Source organism: Akebia trifoliata, chromosome 4, assembly GCF_017979445.1.
Source record: "Akebia trifoliata isolate Shusen 1 chromosome 4, ASM1797944v1, whole genome shotgun sequence".
In the NCBI taxonomy this organism is placed as follows: domain Eukaryota; kingdom Viridiplantae; phylum Streptophyta; class Magnoliopsida; order Ranunculales; family Lardizabalaceae; genus Akebia; species Akebia trifoliata.
The window spans coordinates 30,878,977-30,895,305 of NC_141378.1; positions in this window are offsets into that span (position 1 = coordinate 30,878,977).

The window sequence follows — 16,329 nt, forward strand, 5'->3', positions numbered from 1 at the left end:
ATCAGATCTTGAGGCACTAGGTGACCCCTCAAAATTTTGGCATGGTCTCCTCTATTTATGTTAGCATTTTAAGGCGTTCAACCTGTTCCACCTAATAAACAACATCTATAATATCCTGTATATACATACAAAATATAATAATAACGAAAGCCTATATACATCTAATAACGTACGATAGATTAGAGTGTGGAAGAATTAATAAAATATAGGATTTTACAAACATTTCTCACTCTAACAAAAGTCCTAACACTCAGTATAAGACCCATAATACTACCTGTAGACACCCCATTTTTGCATCCGCCTGATTAATCAACTCGTTAACCCGATCGCAACGGTTTCCAATGATGGATGTTATTTCCATTACTTTATTTTGTTACCAGAAATGTTTCAGAAATCTGGATGAGGTATCTCGAACTGACAAAACCTTAGAAACCGCGCTACGCTAGGAAAATACGATTCCAAAAATATAGAAATCATTATTTTCATACAAAAAGAAGCTTCACGATAAAAATCATTAAAAAATGATCAAATTACCAAAATACCCCTAACATCAAAACAACCTTAGAGCTTACATTACACTTAGGAATACCCTTTCGAACACATAAAACAACAAATCGAAATCAAATAAATCATTTCACCAATTTTCACAAAATTTGATAAAATTACGAAAATGCCCCTCATAAAGTTCACGATCATTTCACACAAAAAATTTCATAAATGATAAAAACCAATATTTCCATTGAATTCCTTATGAAAACCCAATTCTAAAACATCTTAGAACATTAAAAACCGACTTAAGCGTGAAAAGTCCTCTCTGGGGGTAAAACGGTAATTTCACAATTTTCATAATTAAAAATTTTGAAATTAATAAATAAAATATTAAATAATTAAAATGAAACATTAATGAAATTAATTTAAAATTTTAAACTAAAAAAATCGATCAATCAAGCTTTCAGGCAAAATTGTTGAGGGTTCGTGAGATATTTCTTTAAGGACCCCTCCATTTGAGGGTCCAAAGAATTAAAGATATAATAGAGGGGGGTTCTCCAAAAAATTAAAGTCAATCAAACAAGACTAAGGTCAAGGTATTAAAGTCAATCAAGTGAGACTAAGGTCAAAATTAAAGTCAATTAAGCAAGACTGAAGTCAAGATATTAAAAGTCAATCAATTAAGACTAAAGTCAAAATATTAAAAGTCAAACAAATAAGACCAAAAGTCAAAATCATAATAGAGTTCTAATTAAATAATAACTCTATCTAATAGAGTTCTAATTAAAACACAACTTCACCTAAAACAATTCTAATTAAAACACAACTCTACCTAAAACAATTCTAACTAAAACACAACTCTAATTAAAAGAAGTCTAATTAAACACTAATTCTATCTAAATCAACCCTTAAAAAAAATCTATAAATAGGGGTGCTCACACCCTATTTTCGTATCAAATCATAAACCCTAAGAGAAGTAGGTCAAAAAACCTCTCTAACCTCCCATAAACCTCAATTTTGAAGTCCCAACTCCTTACCTAACATCCATACTTCGATTTTAGCTCCAAAAAATACCTAGAAGTCCTTCAAAAACACCCAGAAACTCATAAACAAATTCGAAGAATTCAGATCTAAGAAATAAATACCTCAACTTGGAGATCAGAAATCAAATCTGGTGAGAGAACGAAACGAGGAATACTGTACAAGAAATTATTCTATCAGATCTGAGGGAAAAGAAAATCGTTGCATTCGAAAAAGGTAAGTATTTTTATTTTTTTTATTGATTAGGTCTTTTTAGCAATGTAGTTCTACTTGAGAATTAGTAGAGACCGGTGTTTGCCGGGCGGGGTTGGTGCCTAATACCTTCCAACTCCGTAACGTGATCATCGGACTTAGTTTCTTATTTTTCGTAGATTAGTTTCTTTTGCCTTTTAGAGTCAATGTTCGGTTCCTAGACCGTAATAACTAGGTGGCGACTCCCAAACCTCAAGGGTCAAAAGCGGATCCGCGCACCCCACGGATCGAAGGCGCTTTAACTACCTGAACGAACTAACACCTGTAGGGGTTATAGCCTCAATACTCACCAGGTAATGGACCCTAGTTGTCTATCTGACCTACCAGATAGTCCTTACTCGTGTTCTACACCGACCTCGCCAAGCTCCGGATATGAAATTAGAAAAATGAAGAAGAAAATGATGAGTAACAATGGTTATCCAGTAGGAAAGCAAACAATTTCTGCCAATAACCTCTCCTAACATGAACGAATAAACATACTAAATCATTTTAACATATGTAAAGTTTTAAAGAAGAAAATATGATTAACTAGTACATATAGCCAGGGATGAGCTACTAAACATTTTAAAACTCATATTACATCATCAACAATACTCACTATAACATTTTCTTTTTATACAAATCTAATTAACTAAATGGAAACATTAAACATGCATTTCATTTTATAAATCAAAATAAGGAAATACACAATGGTGGAGTAGTAGAATTAGAAAGTTGGGATTCACGACTGGATTGCTCCCAGTCGGGACATGATCTTTCATAATAAAATATTATTTCTTAATTTTGTAACTGGTCGTTGTTTACCACACTTGTTAGTGATCACTGACTAATCATCTTCTTCTATGCCTATTAGGCGTGCATATGATTCTCAAATATACAATCCATTCGTATATGTAGACACCCCATTTTTGTACTCGCCTGATTAATCAACTCGTCAACCCGATCGCAATGATTCCCAATGATGGATGTGTATTCCATTACTTTATTTTGTTACCAGATATGTTTCAGAAATCCGGATGAGGTATCTCGAATTGACAAAACCTTAGAAACCACGCTACGTTAGGAAAATACGACCCCATAAACATAGAAATCATCATCTTACAGACCAAAAAGAAGTTTCACGATAAAAATCACTAAAAATTGATCAAATTACCAAAATACCCCTAACCTCAAAACAACCCTAGAGCCTACGTTATGCTTAGGAAAACTCTCTCGAACACATAAAATAACAAATCGGAACCAAATAAATCATTTCACCAATTTTAACAGAATTTGACAAAATTACGAAAGTGCCCCTCATAAAGTTCATGAACATTTCACAAAAAATTTTGTAAATGACACAAACTAATATTTCCATTGAATTCCTTACGAAAAATCGATTCTAAAACATCCTAGAACATTAAAAACCGACTTGAAACGTGAAAAGTCCTCTCTGGGGGCAAAACGGTAATTTCACAATTTTCATAATTAAAATTTTTAAAATTAATAAATAAAATATTAAATAATTAAAGTGAAACATTGATGAAATTAATTTAAAATTTTGAACCGAAGAAATCGATCAATCGGGTTTTCAAGTAAAATTGTTGAGGGTTCGTGAGATATTTTTTTAAGGACCCCTCCATTTGGGGGTCCAAAGAATTAAAGATATTATAGAGGGGGGTTCTCCAAAAATTTAAAGTCAATCAAGCAAGACTAAAGTCAAGGTATTAAAGTCAATCAAGTGAGACTAAAGTCAAAATTAAAGTCAATTAAACAAGACTGAAGTCAAGATATTAAAAGTCAATCAATTAAGACTAAAGTCAAAACATTAAAAGTCAATCAAATAAGACCAAAAGTCATAATAGAGTTCTAATTAAATAATAACTCAATCTAACAGAGTTCTAACTAAAAAACAATTCTACCTAAAACAATTCTAATTAAAATACAATTCTACCTAAAACAAGTCTAACTAAAACACAACTCTAATTAAAAGAACTCTAATTAAATACTAACTCTATCAAAATCAACCCCTAAAAAAATCTATAAATAGAGGTGCTCACACCCTATTTTCGTATCAAATCAAAAACCCTAAGAGAAGTAGGTCTAAAAGCCCCCCTAGCCTCCCATAAACCCTAGTTTTGGAGCCCCAACTCCTTACCTAACATCCCCTCTTCGATTTTAGCATAAGAAACGCCTAAAAGCCTTTCAAAAACATCCTAAAATCCGCGACAAACTTGAAGAGTTCATATCCAAAAATAAGGAGATACCTTGCCTCGGAGATCCGAAATCAAATCCGGAGACAAAACGAAGTAAGGGAGTACGGTACAAGGAGCTATTTTTGTCAGATCTGAGGGAACAAAATCCTTACTATCGGAAAGGTATGAAATTTTTTATTTTTATTTTATCTAGGTTTTTAGCAATGTGATTTATTTGGGAAGTTAGTAGAGACCGGCTTTGGCTGGGCGGGATTGGTGCCTAACACCTTCCAACCCCGTAACGTGATCCCCGGACTCTTTTTCTCTTTCGTAGATTAGTTTACCTTTTTTAGAGTCAGTTTGGTTCCTAGACCTTAACAACTAGGTGGCGACTCCCAAACCTCAAGGGTCAAAAGTGGATCCGCGCACCCCGCGGATCGAGGGCGCTTTCAGTATATGACCACCTTTACATTACAAGTTCACTAGTAAAGATAAAGAGGAATAAACCCGAGTTCTAGTTGTGACTCCATTTTCATACGCGTCTCATACCACGTATGAGTTTGGCTGTCCCTATCGTACATCCTAGGATAGTATATCACTCCGAATGATATGACAGACTATCCCTTTAGGTATTTACAAGCTCTTTAACAATTCACAAAATAGTTATATATATCATTGCTTTTCTTTGAAAATAAATAAGAAATTAACATCATAAAGTTGAAAATGGATATCCAGTTTCCTACTATGCAACTATGGTCACGTGGTCTAAAATAAATAATAGAATAGAAACATAACTGCGTCTCACGCTACAAAAAGTAAATAAACATGCAACTAATATCATTATCCCTGGATATCTGTTCACCAACCTACACACAACATTACAATGTAAAATGTAAACATCACCCCTCAAGTGTGACTCTTACATTTTACTATTTTATCCCCTTTTCCCTTTTTTTTTATTCTTGCACTTTCTACGTTTTCAAACACATAATTTATTTTTTGGATTCATTCACTCAAATATTCATTTTCTGATATCAAATTCTTTTTCACACTTTGAAATTCATTTTTATCATTTAAATTGAAACTTCACAAAACTTATATCACAACAGGATCCGAATAATGCACAGAACTCAACTGACGGAAATAACCCGGTAAAATATCCTACCCACGTATGCAAGTTCTAATATGAATTTGAAATAAAGAAAAGAATTCTACATTTTTTGGAAACATATTACAAGTTTTCAATAATAACCCTAAATGCAATTTTCACAATTTACGGTTACCAATAGAAATTGAGAGTCCTTACAATCTTTGTGTGATAGGATTAAAGTATATACACGAAAATCGAGATGATCAATACGGAAATCAAGACTAATCGAACTTCGAGGTGGCTGATTTTTGAATCTGACCTGGTGGTTTCGAAGGTCTCGATACCGTCGTCCTTTCTCCTTTCCATGACGGAGGATGGTTTGGCCCCGAAACAAATGAAATTCGTAGTTTAAAAATCAAAATCCTTATATCACATACGACTGTTTTTTTATGATACGGGGTGAAAAAGAAGAGAAAATGAAATAAAATAGGGTAGGTTTTGTAGAGAATGACGTTGCGGACATTTTTCCTTTCTACGTCGGAGGTTGAAGACGGACCGTTCGCGACGAATTTGAGATTGAAAATCGGAAAAAAATCAATTTTAAAAAAAAAAGTCATAGCTGATTTTGGACGATTTAAAATGATGATGAATGGTAAATTCATGTAAAAAATTATTTGTATAAATTTTTGAGAAAAAATCGATATTTTACCTATTGTTGCATTTAACGATAACTTGATCGTCTAGACTCCAAAAGTGATAAATGAATACTCTATTTTTTTATAATTTTTCATTTTAGATCTAATGGTGTGGTCAAATTCTACAAATTCTCTCTAATAAAAATTTACTTTTTTGGCCCGGTGGGACCTTAAAATGGACGTCGTTTCCATTTTTGACGATAATTCGATTTTCTAGACTCCAAAAATAATAAGTAAATAGTTAATTTTCTATAATTTTTCGTTATGAACCCAATGATGTAATCAAATTTTAAAAATTCTTGCTTTAACAAAAAATCATTATTTTAACCTGGTTCGACTTGAAAATCAAGAATTTTGTAACTTTTCTATTTGAACTTGCATTTGAGCGTGCTTTATAGGCTAACGTATGTTTTATAACCATTTTGAATCCAATGGTAATGTCAGATTTCATTAAAAGTTATCAGAATAAAATCCTACAGTTTTACCCTAAGTTCTGCTTTTAGGATTTTCTCAAACTTTTACTATTTTTCCTCGAGATATGAATAAAAAACTAGGGATTTTACAACTACTATCAGCCTTCCTTGGCAATGTTTGAAAGTTGGAACTAATTGAAAGGCAAAAATAAGATGTAATCAATGAAAAGAAGAAGCTTACACCCATAGTGGTATTGTCACTCACTAATTGTATTGTTTTTCTTAAGACAAAAATCATTAATAAAATCAGAATGTAGGAGATAAAAAACCCTTAAGCTTGAATTCAAAACGAATTGTATTCCAAGAAATTCATATAGAGAAAAGTAAAAAAAAGAAAAAAAAAACTACTTTCCAACTCTCCTTTACAAATTTGGGGTTCGATAAAAAACCTTAATTTCTTCTTCTTCTTCAACCTTGAGAAATTGTGATAGAGTAGTATGGTTAGAGAATGTGACAGAGATATAAAATGGAGTGGGAAAGAGGGAAAGAGGAGAAGAGGAAATGAAAAAATTATTACCAAATTGGAGACTATGAAGGCGCCAAATTTGTTGATTGACTTAGAAGGCTTCTACAAGAAAAAATGCATCAATTCTTCATCTCTTTAATGGCATTTTGGAAGAAACAGCTTTGATTTAGGGTCTGTTATGGTTGTTCACAAAATCGCCATTGATTTTTTTCATCAAAATCGACTTTGTTTTTCATCGATTCCTTTATTAAAGGCATTTCCAATAGAACTACCCTTGATTGCCCCTGATTGATCTCCTATTTTGACACTTCACATAGCCGCCTAAACGAAATAGCCTTGGAAACCCACTGTGGCACCCTGCCAAATGCTAACACAAATCCTAAGGTCAAATCTCCATGTACTAGATGGCACCTCAAGAATCTTGACATGGTTCCCTATGTTTATGTTAGCACTCCACGGAACTCGAAAACTTGATAATCCAATATACAACAAATCTTGTACATAAAATGCAACCGCGGAAATAACAACCGAAGGCTAAATACATTGAACATACAAGTAGATTCGAGTACGAAAGTTTAACAATATATAGGATTACAAAAATATACCTTCACTCTAACATGAACCTAATACTTGACCCCAATATTTATATACATCCTAGATGAAACTGACAACACTAAAGGGTATAGCCTTTGTACTCACCATGCAATAGACTCTGGTCGTCGATCTAACCAATCATATACTCCTCACTTGCTGACTTTACGCCTATCTCGGTAACTACAAGTTTTGAAACTAAAAAAAATAGGAAGGAAAGGGTAAATAATGGTTACCCAATAAGTCCACAACCAATTCCTACTAATAACCTCTCCTAAACATGATCAAGTAAGCATACTGAACATTTTAATACATGTAAAGCTTTAAAACATAAAAATACAATCAACTGGTACATATAGTTAGGGATGAGCAACTAAACAATTTTAACGTTCACATAACATCAATTATTAGTACTCACTATACATTTCCGTTTTTATACAAATATAATTGACAACATTGAAATAACAGGCATGCTTTTTAGTTTATATTGCAAAATAAAATAATAATTGCATAATACACAATGGTAGAGCAATATAATTAGAGAGTTAGGATTCACGACTGGATCGTTTCCAGTCATAGTCGGGACATGATATTCCATAATATAGTATTAGTTCCTAATTTTGTGTTTGGTCGCTGTTTACCACACTTGCGGGACCATTTATCCCGCTTAGGTTGGTCGTTTGACGTGACCGTAAGCAATAAGTCTCTTTTCGATATGTCAGAACGTTTGACTACTTCTAGATTGTTAGTGATCACTGACTAATTATCTTCACATATGCCTATCAGGCGTACATGGGATTCCCAAAATAAACAACTCCATTCATAAATGATCACATTTACAATGCAAGTTCACTTGGAAAGATAAAAATGATCTTAGATTCCAGTTGTGACTCCACTCTCATATGCATCTCATACCACGTATAAACTTGGTTGTTCCTACCGTACATCCTAAGATACTACATCACTCTAGATGATATGACACACTATTCCTTCAGGCATTTACAGACTCTTTAGCAGCTCACAAAATAGCTATATATATATTCTTTTTTTTACTTTAAAAACAAAAGAGAAATTAATAATACAAGGTTAAGAATGGATATTTAGTTTCCTACTATGCAATTATGACCATGTAGCCTAAAATAAATAATAGAACATAATCATAACTCCGCGTCTTGCGCTAATAAAATTTAAATAAACATGCAACCAATCATTATCCCTGGATATCCTTTCACCAACCTACATGCAACATACAATGTAAAATGCACACATCACCCCTTGGGTATGATTATGATATTTTATCGTTTCATCTATTCTCCATTCTTTCGACATTTTTACTTTTCAACTTTTCAAGCACAACATCCATTTTTCAATCCTTCAAAGTTATTTTATTTATTCAATTGAAAAACTATTAAAGTTTACTCAAAATAGAGTCCTGATGATGCATGAAACCAAAATTGTTAAAACTGTGAAAGCTAGCGAAAATTTGACTAAGTATCGAAAACTTGATTTTTCAAAGTTCTTGAAATTGAAAACGGATTTTAGAAATGAAAGCCTTGAACACGAGATTCGACACTATGTAATTTTTATTACCTAATTCAAAATAATGAAAAAGATATTCACTTTTGAAAATCTAACAGAAACGTCAAAATTTATGTTTTGTTCTTGAAACCAAAATTTGGATTTTGATCCTTTGAGATTTTGATTTTGAAGTCATTCCCATTGTTCCGAAATGGGGGGTAAAACCTTAATTTCATTAAAGAACTTAAAGTAAAGATGACATTTACTTAAATGTTTTTAATGAAATAAAGGGTTGAAATACACCTATAAGTGAAGGGGAGTTCAAGATAAAAACAAGGTGCAGTTTTTGAAAAAAAATATCAAGCACGGTGGATCACAGTGGGACTCTGGTCAGGGCATGGCGGAACTGTGGTCAAGGACGATGGAACAGTTAGAAAGTTTCAGACTTCGCAAATTTTCAATTTTTCATTATTTCTTTCGGGTTTTTCACTCGTTCTTCAATTCTATTAACCTACCCGTGATTTTAGAAATAAACGAAGCACATTCTACGATTTAAAAATAAACAACAAGCTTTGTTAAAAACCTAAATGTACATTTCAAAGTCTATGGCTAGTAATAAAAATTGAGAGTCCCTTACAAAGTTGTGGTTGTTGGACACGATGGGCTAGCTTGGAAATCAAGGATCGATAGTGCAGAACTTTGAAATTGGGTGAACTTGGGTGCCAACGATCGGGTTGGTCGCGAAACCCTCGATGAAAGTATCCTTCCTCTTTCAACGATGATGGACTATTCTTCTTCAAATTAAATGGGACTCCAAGTGGGTAGAATCGAACCCACACGCTATCTTTGGTGAGGGACCAAGAAAAAGAAAAGAAAATGAAGGTTGAATGGGATGCGAATGTGGAGCTCGTCGATGCCGACAACTTTTCCTTCTTCGTAGACGATCAACATGAACTTAGTTGCGACGGATCTCATCGAGAATTGGTAAAAATCCTTGGGTTGAAAAATGGGCTGGTTCTTTATAAGTTGGAGATGAGAAAATGAAATAAAAGAAAGGCTAAGTCTTTTATAACAAAAGCTGGAGGGTATTTTGGTATTTTTCACTCGTTTCCATTTTCGATGGTAACTTGACCATTCGCACTTGGAAAATGACAAATGAGTATTCCATTTCGAATAATTTTTCATTGCGGACCTAATGGTGTGGTTGAATTTTTTTGATTCTCACTCTAATGAAAATTTACTTTTTTAGGTCCCACTCAACATGAAATTCGAAGATTTTTATATCTTTTTCATTCGAACTCGAATTTGAGTGTGCTTACAGGCTAATGTATGTTTTCCAACCATTTTAAATCTAATGGTGAAGTTGATTTTCATTGAAAATGAATACAACGAAATTCGAGTATTTTACTTTAAGTTTTTCTTTTAGAATTTTCTTAAAATTTCACTATTAGATTTCTTCGAGATACGAGTTGAAAACTCGAGGTATTACACCCACCAATTTTGTAGTAAAGCCTGTAGAAACATTTTCTCCAACCGCCTGTAAATAAAATCTTCATTTGCGACCATATTCTTATATAGGAATGGTTGAGATTAGTTTAAAAGAGGTTCTAAGAAAAATGACACTTAATTGCTCCTCTAAATCCTGTCTTTTTTGTAATGCTAGTTTATGAGCTTTCTTGAGTCAATAGGGTTAACTCAAGTGAAATTCAACTTAGGGATGGTCTTGGATCGGGTCGAGTTTGACCCTAAAATCCCCAATGTAATCCCCACTAAAAGCACTTCAACATTTTTTGCTAAATAAAAAAAAGAAATCTAATGATTTTGGGGGAGTTGCTACCTAATTTAGGTCTAAGAACCATAGATAACTTTGAATGTATCTGGAGCCATTCACAGTTAAGATATATGGGTAAGGGGTTAGGTTACGGATATCGGAAGGTGTTAGGCATCGAACTTGCCTGATCGAGGTGATCAATATGATCCGAGAACATCCAAGGTTAAGAGGAAAATACTAAGGTCAAGACTAGGGTCCAATCATCATCATTATTTTGTGTCGAATCGGCCAAACGAATCATCATAATTTTACTTCTAGTCGATCAAATAAATCTTATGGTCATAATTTCCCAAAAATATTCTTTCATAATCATGTTAGGAAATTTACGAAAAATCATATCTTCAGTTTAAATCTACATGGCACACATTAATAAGCCGTATTATGTATTAATATACATGAAATGACAAATTTTGGGATAAAAGACTGAAACTAAAATGATCCCCATTTAAGTACCACGTGCAACAAAAATCACGGAGCCAACTCATGTATTTTTAAAGAGAAAATTGATTTTAAGATCTCCAATTGCACCAAAATCAGTGGGTTAACTCACACATTTTTTAACAAATAGAAAATTAGATTCAAAACCTCCACATGCAACAAAACCAGTGAGTTAACTCACATATTTTTAATAAATAAAAATGAGTTAACTCACATATTTTTAACAAGTAAAAAAGATAGCATTTAAAATCTCTAGGTGCATCAAAATCAGTGAGTTAATTCACACATTTTTATGGGAACTTTTCAAATTAAATTGATTTAAAACACCTCGAAATTAGTGAGTTGACTCAGCCATAAAAATAAACATCTACTTAACTATTATAAAATTGGATTTAAAAACTCTGCGTGCATCAAAATCAGTGAGTTAACCTATGTTAATTTTTATGAAAAATTTTCCAATTAAAATAATCCAGAATACCTTGAAAACAAGTGAGTTGACTCAGTCATAAAAACAAACATCTTCTTAACCATTATAAAATTTGATGAATTGACTCGATGAGATTTTTTTGTAAAATAGGAGAGAAGAAAAAAAAATGAATTAGATAAACTATTGATTGCGAAAAAAAAATTAACGAGTCGCTCCCTTAAATAAATGATTAATCTTGTGACATTGATGACTTCGATAAAATTTTCTTCTCTTTTCTATGTGCATGAGATGTAGATGGTAGCATAGTAAAACGTATATCGAAATTTTAGAGCTTATCCAAGAGAGATAAAAAATTAATTAAGTCCAACCATAAGTATAGATTTTTTGGCATTGTATGCATTCTTTACAAAAAAAAATGGGATATGTTCGACCTATTGAAGCATGGACATTCATTCATTCATTCACAACCTGCATCAATGGTTAGGAAAAGAAAAGAAATATAACAATGATTAATCTTGTGACATTGATGACTTCGATAAATTTTTCTTCTCTTTTCTATGTTCATGAGATGTAGATGGTAGCATGGTGAAACGTATATCGAAATTTTAGAGCTTATCCAAGAGAGATGAAAGATTAATTAAGTCCAACTATAAGTACATATTTTTTGGCATTGTATGCATTCTTTACAAAATCAAAATGGGATATGTTCAACCTATTGAAGCATGGACATTCATTCATTCACAACCTGCATCAATGGTTAGGAAAAGAAAAGAAATATAACAATGAACATGCAATCTTATACGATCTTCTAATTTTGAGTATCCATGCCTCCATAGTCCTCAAGTCCAAATCCCCAATATGAATTACTTCTAACCACCATTAACTCTTTCAAGATAAAATATTAAAAAATCAGTCCAAGAAACTAAAAACATAAAATCCCCACCTTTATTAATGTGGTTATCGTGAATATTCCTTCAAATTCCGAAGGCTTGAATTTTCAAGGTGGGAACAAAACATAAATGGGAAGAGATGAAAAAGAAATGAGAAAGAAAGGGATAAAGATATGAGGATAGTTGTCATAGAAAACGTAAGAAAGAGATTGTGGGAATGGTGCAGAGTTGTGTAAGAGAAGGTAAGAATGGTAAGAAGGGATGGTGATCATTATAAGGAAGTAAAAAAGAAAGAAGAGGTTGTGAAGAGAGTTTGTGGCTGTTGTACTATGAACCTGAGAGGAGTTAATGCTTCAAGTTAGCTTTTATTTTTAAATTCTTTTTTTCTTTTTTGTTTCTATTGTTCTTTTCTTTTTCTCTTTGTTTTGGAGAAGAGGTCATGTATTGAACCAAGGAGGTGCTCCCTTATACAGATTTTTCTCTCCATTTTCCTCTTTAGAAACTTGCGACTTAAGTAAAGATCCAAAAGATCCCTAGAAACATTTCCTTGATCGTTCATTCCTTCCAAAATCGGTTCACATGAGAAGTTTCCAATTGATTAATTCTCAGAATTTTTTATTTTTAACGATCTCTAAGGATGACTTAATTGGAGATTTTTATTTTTTTGTTTTGTAGAGAATCCATTGTTGACTCAATGCGTTGAATGAGGACTGAAATCACATATAAACGATTTGTCTTTTGAAAAAAAGTTTTCACGTAGGTGTAGTTTAGAATTGCTAAATTTTCCTCTTTATATTTCCCTTTTCTATTCTTTTTATTACTGTTTTGAGTGATTTATTCGGCATAATCAAATGTTGTATTTTATAAAAGAAAACGTCGTAACACCAAAATTGATGTGGTTAGCTTTTGCTACTTGACATACCTTGGGGTGAAGCATAACCATGTCAATTTTGGTCATGCATAAATATGAAATTGAATGAAAAAAATAATAATTTAAGAAATAATTTTCACCATTGAATCATTAGCTTTTTTATTGTGGGAATAATTAGCCATCCATTTGACACCTTCAATCAAGTTAAAAACAATGATCTATTTTCTTTTGATTATGAATTTTTTTTCATGAAATCCAAAATTGTGACATTGAATTGCAACTTGATAATCCATGTGGGACTAATGGCTCTTAGTAAGATTGGAAACCTTAGTTAATCATGCTAGCTTGATTCATAAAGTTGGTCACCAACAAGCTTGATAAAGTAAAAGGGACTTTTGTAAGAAAATTGCAACAACTGGTATACTCGGTAAATCTCTCTTTCTTTTCTTTTTAAAATTTTCAATTTTGAATTGTTTTATTTGATTGGTTGATTCTAAAATTGATTATTTTTATTAATTGGTTTAATTGACTTGATCATGATTTGATTCATCGATTTGAGGTTGAATTTCTTCTGTTAAGGTTTCATGTGTTCAAAAGGTTTTCATTTAATGTATCAAAATTATCATTTTATGTGATCATTACCTGGAATTTTTATTGTTTTAAGTGATCGAATATGTCTTTCCAAATAAATGAAAATCATCATTTTATGTGAAATTTTTTAATTTTCCTAAACATCAAAGGTCTTTAGGTTTAGTCGATTCGTGCGGATATTATCAAAAGGTTTATTTTCAATCACATTTTCCTAAGAATTGAGGTTTATAAGTAAAAGTCGAATATCAATTAATATTTTGGTCATTTTTACAATTTTTTGTAAACTTCTCCGTTTTTACCGATTTTAGTCTTACTAGACTCGAAATCACATTCTTAGAGTAATAAAAGTAGTTTTGAGATAATTTGGAAGTGTGGGGCCCGTAAGGAGTTTTTTTTTTTCATTTTTTCAATTTTCACGAATTTCAACGAGTGACTTCTTTGCGTTCCGATGTAATTATTTCTAAATCTCGAGGTCATATTTTCCTACCATTGTTAAGTCTCTAGATTATCGAAATATGTAGTGAACCTAAGGGTACTAACCGCATCAATATGTGGCATCCAAAAACGTGATATGATGCCATAATAAAGGACAAAATTCTACGAGCCTAGAAAAAAAACATTAGTTTTCACCGTTGAATTTTATAATTAAATTTGGGTGTTCGGTAGGCCATCCATTTTCAATACCTTAAATCAATCTCAAAAATGAATTTTTTCAAATTGTTTTCTTTTTAATTTGATATTTTTCATGAAATCTAGAAGTATGTGATCTTGGATTTCCAATTTAACAATCCATATGAGCCCAACGACCCTTCGTAAGATTGAAATCTTACTATCATTCTAGCCTGATTCATGAAGTAAATGTCTGTTACCACACTGGATAAAGTACGTGATTTTTTGTAATAAAATTGCAATTCATAGGTTTGTCCTATAAATTTGTCTTTTTTTTTACTTATATATATTAAAAAAATAATCTTTACCGTCATTCTCTTCTACTCCACCCCATGGTTTTAAATCTCGTTTGAGACCGAGATGACTTGTCTGACTTGTTTTAGTATCAGAGACCAACAACTCGAGTTGACAAGTTGTCTCAAAGATATGGTTTGTCCTAATTCTAAGGCATTTTTTTAAATCTCGTCCAAAATGACTCAAATAAATCGGATATCTTGTCCGAGACAACTCAGTCTCGTTCATGGACAAGATGAGATGTCAAAACGAGTTTTAAAACCATGCTCCACCCCCATCTCCCTTATTAGGGCTCACAAACCAAGGAGTGACAACCACCATCTTCTCCAACGATGACTTTTTGCACAAATCATTCTAGGTAACTCTTTATCTCTCTTTGTGTGCTTCCATGGATTGAAACATAGACTCTCTCGTCTCTCTTCTCTCTAAACTCATTGAAGATTTTAACTGACCTTCTCTTAGATCCAATGACAACATCATCTCCCCCTCCCTCTCTTTAATCTCTAGCCAAGAATTAAAACTGTTGATTGTTTTATGGTTTTTTTTTATACAATTGAGATTGATGAATTTGATATATATCTAAGGGTTTGATAGAAATAAAACATTAGGATTTTCTTTATACAAGTTCAAAATTAGGGTTGAAGATGAGATAAATCAAGGATTGATGTTTCAATTTGAGGAAAAAAAAATGATTTAAAAAAAATGCAGGGAACTATTTTGAAATTTGAATTCGAATCGAATTGTTACATTGAATATGAATATCTGTCGAATTTCAAATTCTGATATACCCCTATCCAATTTGATTAGTATCCGTTGACATGCCTAACCCAAATGCAGGAAAATGATGTTCTCATCAATATAAGGGTTTACATTGGGGTACTCAGAACCGAACCCAACCTGATTTTTCATGTACGGGTAAAGATCAAAAGGGTATACCCTTACCTTACCCAAATCTTATTTTTCAGGTATTTTACGAGTACGGGTTCAAGTAGGGTACGGGTTTAGACACATATTAAAATTTAAAATATTGTAATTTAAAATTTGATTTATTTATATACGTTAGTTTAACTTTAAAGTTTAAATCTAAACTAAAGTTCAAATTTGTAAATATATAAATTTTACTATAATAATCTTTTTTTTTATAGAAAATAAGATACATGCAAATTATTTAAGATATTTCTAAATATTTTTAGGTTTGGGATCCATTAACTCCTAAGAATGACTCATGAAAAAACAAATGATCCCAAACCTTTAAACACAAAATCCAATGATTGAGATTTATGAGTATCTTCATAACACAAAATCTTGGAGGTACTTATTTAGAGGATAAATCTCAATTGTAGGATTTTGCTTTTAAATGATTGGATCATGTGTTTTTTTCAGGAATCATTCTTAGGAGTCAAGGGATCCAGACCTATATTTTTAACTTAAAACTATAAATATTTTAGGTGTATCTAATAACAGGTAATGGGCATCAGGTATTTTACAGGTTGTAGAAATTAGGGGTGCAACTTAATTCGGTTCAAACT